This window comes from Nuphar pumila, chromosome 3 (assembly GCF_984573655.1).
Source record: "Nuphar pumila chromosome 3, dmNupPumi1.hap1.1, whole genome shotgun sequence".
In the NCBI taxonomy this organism is placed as follows: domain Eukaryota; kingdom Viridiplantae; phylum Streptophyta; class Magnoliopsida; order Nymphaeales; family Nymphaeaceae; genus Nuphar; species Nuphar pumila.
Window position 1 is genome coordinate 98834837 of NC_143251.1, and position 7033 is coordinate 98841869.

General features: G+C 36.6%; 1 non-coding gene across 1 annotated transcript; it reads left to right on the top strand.

Moving 5' to 3' along the window:
- The first annotated feature begins 510 nt into the window (after positions 1 to 510).
- LOC149843168 (small nucleolar RNA R71) lies at positions 511 to 613 on the top strand. Its single transcript, XR_016431214.1, has one exon. It is a non-coding gene; the product is annotated as a small nucleolar RNA R71 (small nucleolar RNA).
- The last annotated feature ends 6420 nt before the right edge of the window (positions 614 to 7033 follow it).

The following is a 7033-nucleotide window of genomic DNA, read 5'->3' on the forward strand; positions in this document are numbered from 1 at the left end:
ATCTGCATGGAAGACTGTGGATTCTTCCATGAAAAATTGGGATGGTTACGCCAACCCGGATTGTATGTTGATGAAAATGGGTTATTCGGCGGTCTGACGTAACCCTGAGCTGCCTGAACTTGTTCTTGAACAAATTCAGGGTACTGAGCTGCCGAAGGGCACTCAGTGATCTCGTGTGCCGGACTGGCACAAAGAGTACACACCTGCTATGTGGTGGATGGTCCTGATAGAAGCTGGTCCAGCTTCTGAGCAATCATGTCTACCTTGCACTGTAGTGCAGTAGATGGACCAACTTCAAGAACACCAGCTTTCTTCTGAATGCTGGGTGTGGCTCTATCAGAATGAGAGCTCGAAGCATGGTGGAGAGAATTCTCGGCCAATGTATCAAATAACCTCCATGCTTCATCCTCGTTCTTCAGCATGAATGTCCCTCCACATGAAGAGTCGATCATCTGACGATTCTTGTCAGACAATCCATCGTAGAAGCTCTGCACCAGTTGCCATTTCGGCACCTGATGATGGGGACATTTCCTGAGGAGATCCTTCATTCTCTCCCAGGTCTCATGAAAGCGCTCACCATCTAGCTCTGAAAAGCTAGTGATGGCTCTACGATATTGGTTCGTACGACCAATGGGAAAATATTTCTGAAGAAACTCCTGTTGCAATTGATCCCATGACTCTATTTCTACAGAATCTAAGGACTTTAGCCAATACTTGGCTTTGTCCTTCAATGAAAAGGGGAATAGACTCAACCTCAACGCATCATCATCGAAATTCTGTATCTTAACAGTAGAACAAATTTCGAGGAATTCATCTAAGTGTCGGTAGGGATCCTCATGACTAAGGCCAATAAAGGATGGAAGCATTTGAATAATGCTGGCCTTAATCTCATAATGCGGTGCTCCTACATCGGGTCTCCGAATGCAGGATGCCTGAACATAGTCTGTGGGAATGAAGTATTCCCGCAGAGGACGTGAAAGAACTGGGGGTGGAGGATCCATGTCAGCCATTGTTGCCGAACTTCGATGAGAATGTAAAATTCTCTCTGGGTTGTCAACAAATGGGTGTAATGGGGTTCCTAGACCTCGTCGACCCTGCATACACTGGTACTAAGACCAGATGTAAGCAAACGACCTAACTCTAAATCTAAACTACACAGGTACTAAAATGTAAATAACACAAAATAAACAACTACTAAACAAATATACTAAACTAATTATGTCAGAATGATCTAACTAAGTAAATGAAATAACAAATTAAACTACTCTAAAGTACTGAACAGATAAATACAGGAAATCTAAAACTAAGTTTTTCTAAAACCCAACTGTCTAATCGCTCCTTGCAGAATGAATTTCAAGTGAATCCTAGAAAGACAGAACGTGAATCCTATATTTACTAACTATGTTAATCCTATATTCACTTACTAATCCTACTAACTAAAAATAAAACAACTAATTAACTAAAACCAATTAATAAATCAAACTCTAAGAAATAAAGTAATTAATTCGCCGTTCCCCGGCAACGGCGCCAAATTTTGGTTGATATTTTGAAATGATTTTTTTAAAACAATTATTTTCAATAAACTTTGGAAAATCGTCAACCAAAAATATAAAAACCGACTTTCCACAAAGTGGTAAGTACGGGTCGAATCCTCAGGGAACAGGAATTAAACACAATATTTCTAGAAAATTTAATTTATGAATGACAAATATCAATCTACAATTATAAAGTTAATACAACTACAAATAATCAATAAAAGAAAAGTAATCAAGCAATCAGTCTTCTGCTCCACGCCAAGGGTATTTCCGTCTTTTCGCCACATAGAGAATCTTCTCACTTGGTCAATAACCCTGGACACTAAATATGTTTTGCAACCTAAAAATGCAGAAAAATACAAAGTTAGTTTTCTATTCTAACAATTAAAATAATAACTAAAACTATTTCTAGTTGTACGAAAATTACAAAACAAATGCTATTTATCAAGCAAAAATTAAATAAAATACTAAATTAATTCTAAAATTAACCAATTTAACTCTACTAATGCTGTATGATGATGATGCAACTCCTAAAATGCAGAAATTATGGAAAACAAGTATAAATTGCCGAAACTACGAAAATTACGAAACTGCCCCTAACTTGTGTAAAATAGCATTCTGACAGGTTATCGGAAAACCACTGTTTGACAAAGCAAACAAAGTCAGATTTTTCCGAAATTTGTTCTGTTCTGCAACTGACAGATTAAACAATCTGACAGTTTTTACAGAATTGAAAAACAGTGTCTGGAACTCCAGATATAAGTGTTTCAAAACTGGGAAAAATCAGGATATCGAAAGTCCCGAAATTAAAAAAAACAGAAAAAGCGGTTTTCACAAAACGCTTAAAAATCAGACCAAATCAACTCCGAATGAGCTGAAATTTGGTATGCAGTCAAACAACACGTCTAGCAAGTGAATAGAATAAAAGATTTTGGAAAACACAGAATTTTTGTACAGAAAATAAGGCTGGTGCGACAGGGAAAAAATCTGGTTTTGATTTGAGTGCACTATTCACTATTTGAACTATTTTACTCTCTAAGAATGTAATTTACAAGCAATGCAAACTTAATTAATCCTATATAACTGATTATATGCAGATGATAACTATAATGAAGCTAAATGAACTCTACACGGAATATGATATGCATGTTATGACTATGCACTAAATGAAATACTAATGCAATTACAATCAATACACTAAATAATATAGTTAAATATATGACTAAATGATATATGCTCTATAAACTAACTATACTAACTAACTAATCAACAAACGGTAAACTAACAAACACCAATCAAATCGACAATTAGAAATTTCGGCTAAACAATTAAAGAGATAACTACATTAGCTAATCTAAAATCGCTATAAGTAAATCAAAAACTTAGGGGACTAAAATGGGCCAATGGGACACGTGTTCGACTAGGACTAGGGTCGGTTGACTCCAATGGACTCGGTTTAGGCTTAGCTAAGGGGGGTTAACTTGGGTAGGCTCGAGTTAGGTTTGACTCAACTCGGTTTAGGTTTGGGCTCCGCTAGGTTTGGTCTCGGGTTTGACTTGATCAACTAGGTTCAAATAGGATAAGGTAAACTCGGTTGACCCACTAGGTTTAGACTAGGGTTTGGGTCTTGGTTGAACTCGGATTGGATTAGGTAGGCTCGGTTTAGGTTTTAGCTAAGGTTGGGTTGGGTTTGGATAAGGTTGACTCGATCTCGGATTGGTCTTGACTTGGACTTAGTCTTGACTAGGACTAGGTCTAGGTCTTTGACTAGACTTGGTTAGGGTTGGTCTTGGACTTGGCTAAGGTTGACTCAAACTAAGCTTGACTTGACTAGGCTCAAGTGGGTTGAACTAGGTTCGACTCGATCTAGGGGTTGGGTTGACTCCACTAAGCTTGACTAAAGTCGACCTAGGTGTGGTTTAGGCTTTGACTTAGGCTAGACTAGGTTTTGACTAGACTCAAAGGGGGTGTAGACTAGGGTTTGACTCGACCTAGGCTCGGTTTGACTAGGTTAGGTCTAGACTAAAGTAGTAACCTATTAATTCCTACAATTAATTCAAGGTTAACGATTTTAATGGAGAGGGTTGGAAAAGGAATATAATAATTACCAAATTCCAAACTTTGAAATGCTTTGGATTCTCAAAAATCGCCCCATTTAAAGAGGGGGGTTACACTCCTTAATTGCGTTTAAAGCTCCTTTTGGAAAATGGAAAGGTCTAATATAGAAATCCACGATTTTTGCTTTTCAAGATGGAATTGAATGCCTTTAATTCTTTATGAAAATCGTGGAACCTAAATTAGAATTTTTATGTAAATTCAAAACACTTTACAAAATGGAAGAGTAACTCCTTCTTTAATGCATATGCTAAATTCAAATCTCCATTAAATGCCTCACACGATTTTTGATGAACCTCCTATTTCCAAAAAATTTCCAAGTTTCAATTACTTTAATTATCTCCCTTCTCAAAAATCGCCAACTTCTAAAAATCCTACTTTCTAAATAAAAGAATTAAATTTACCTAGGGAATAAAAGGAACTAAATGAAAAAACGATTTCCTAGGAGTTAATGCTAACCTAATTCCCAAACTTAACTTAAATAACCCCTAAAAACGGCTAAGACACTAAGCCCTAATACATTGAACCTAGACAACCTAATTACACCTACCTAACTCCATTAAAACTTACTAAAAAAATTCAACCAAGAGCTCAAGGAGAGCTCTAATGGCTGCCGCCCCACCTTGGGGAAGAAGAAGAACCACACGAAAATAAAAAAAATAAAATTTGTAAACTAGCAAAAAAAAACAATAAACGAAATAACCACTATTTTGATAAAACTAACTTAGAAAATAATTCAAATGACTCCTAATTACACAAAAGCTAACAAGAACAGCACTATGCTGGAATTAAAAACATGAGAGAAAACAAAAACTTGATTTTTGTAATTTTCTACTATAGACTCAAAACACAAAAACGAAAAATGATTAATACAATTAATTAAACCAATCCTAAAACAATGAAATGACTAACACCAATTTATAGTACTGTTAACATACAAAAACACAGCAAACTCCACGGTGTATCCACATACACACAAACATTTAACCAAGATACAAAGATCGGCTAGAATATCTCTAGCCGATTTTTTTCTTTTTCAAAAAAAATAAAATCAAAACGAAACACAAGCACAACCCACGACTTAGAATAAACTAAAATGAAATTTCCTAATGAGATTTTCAACAACACAATACAAGACACATGCTGGACAAAACAAAAATATCAAAACAGAAAAATATTTTTGTAAACATCAAGAATCGGCTAGAATAAGTCTAGCCGATTTTTGAATTTTTATTTTCAATTAAAATCAAATGCAACCCACACACAAAACCGACTAAGATGAATCAAAATGAACACTTTCTTTATTGGATTTTCTGTAAAACAACACCAAGAACACTTATGACAAACTTGAAGAATCGGCTAGATGAAGATCTAGCCGATTTTTATAAAAAGGATGAAAAAGCAATAAAAACTCGATTCCAACGACTCAACCAAACACATAAACCTAATCTAACGTGCTGGTCTATGCACGAATGCTACTCTAAGGTTGAAACAAAAAGAAAACTAAGAAACATACAGAAAATAACAAAACAAAATCCACACACACAAATCGGTTTTATCTAGAAGAGAAGAAAGAAGAAGATCTACCTTTTTGGAAGATCCGACGACCGGGGGGATAAAGAGGAGCGGACCAAGGCTGGAGATGGACGTCCTATACAGTTCGAGGATGTTGTACTTCACCAAAAAACGGCACCTATTGCAGCTGCTACACGTTGGAGATCCACCGACGATGGAGTGTGAGCCGATTCTCGATCAGAAGGTGTAGAAAGCCGGATGGAGGTAGGGCCGGCTCACCTTGGTGGTGTGTTGCGCACTCCCGCCCAAGGTTAATGGTCTCCACCTCTGCTACACCTGCAAAAGTACAGAAAAATGGTGAAAAGACAGCAAGGAACAAGAAAGAAATGAAAAGAAACAAAAGAAAGCTCGAAAATATGCTTGAAAATCAAGCATAGGTCGATCTTCAATGGCCAACACGTGGGGGAGATGGAGAGGAAGGAGCTGCTGCTGTAGAGTCACTGTAGGGGGCGTCCAAACCAGCCAAAAGACGCCTAGGGCTTCTCTAAAAAGTATATTTATACTTTTTGGAATTTGCAAAAACAATGTTATAAAAAAAATATTTTCTAGGCGCCTCTTTCTGGGGGGTTTTCAGAAAAACTTTTTGAAATGGATCTGGATAGGCGTGTGGGTTGGGTTTTGGGCTTTCTAAGAGTTGATCCAAGGTCCAATTGACCTAATTGAGTCGGATATGGATCCGATCCACCTCGAAATCCATGCCCAAACACTGAAATAGCCATAACTCTCTCATTTTAACTCCGATTTTTCTGAAATTCGAACCATAACCCCTTACTATCAAAACACATCTAAACATGGGTTTAAAACCTTAAACTTGATACAAAATGCATGAAAAACTTGTTTACATGATGTGCATTTCATGCATCATCAACCCTTTCAGGTTAAGGGATAAATCTGATGCCTCTTTCCTATGAGGTATTCTTTTATTCTTTTCCCCCTCAGGTTAAGGGATAAACCTGACCCTCGTTGTCCGAGGTGTTCCCATTCAGGATAAGGGATAATCCTGAAACCCCTCATAGGAGCGATATTGCTACCTGTGCGAATTCTTTGTCCAAAACAATTTTTTTTTCAATCTCTCTGTATTGTTGTAAATTTCTACCAATTTCTCTTTTAATTTTCCCCAAAATTCTTTTATTCTTTACCCTTTCAGGTTAAGGGATAAACCTGACCTTCGTTGTCCGAGGTGTTCCCATTCAGGATAAGGGATAATCCTGATACCCCTCTTGGGAGCAACAATGCTACCCTGGAGAATTCTTTTTGCAAATACAAGTTTTATCTATTCTTATTGATTTCTAAATTTATATCATTTTTTCTTTAAATTCTATTCTTTTTCCCATTTAGGATAAGAGATAATCTTAAGATCACTCATAGGGGCAACAATGCTACCTGTGAGAATCCTTTTTACAAAAATAAATCAATTTCCTCAAATATTCTACATTTTTTCAAAATTCTATATCCTTCTGTCTTCTCAAAGTTTATTCTTTCTATGTTTCCCGTTCAGGACAAGGGGTTAATCCTGGAAATTGGACAGCATACAGCCAAATATGCTGGTCCATCTAAATCCTAAATCATAAATCTTGTCATATCTCTTCTAAATTCAAGTCTCAAGTATATCCTCAAAAATCTCCCTCTTCCCTTTCAGGTTAAGGGATAAACCTGAATCATTGTCTATTATATCCTAAATTTCTTTCCAAATGTCTATCAATTCATCAAATGTCTGTCATTATCAAGCCCTCAGGTTACCATTTTATCATCTTCAAGCCTTCGGGTCACAGTTTCATCAAGTATACCATCTTCAAAGCCTTCGGGTT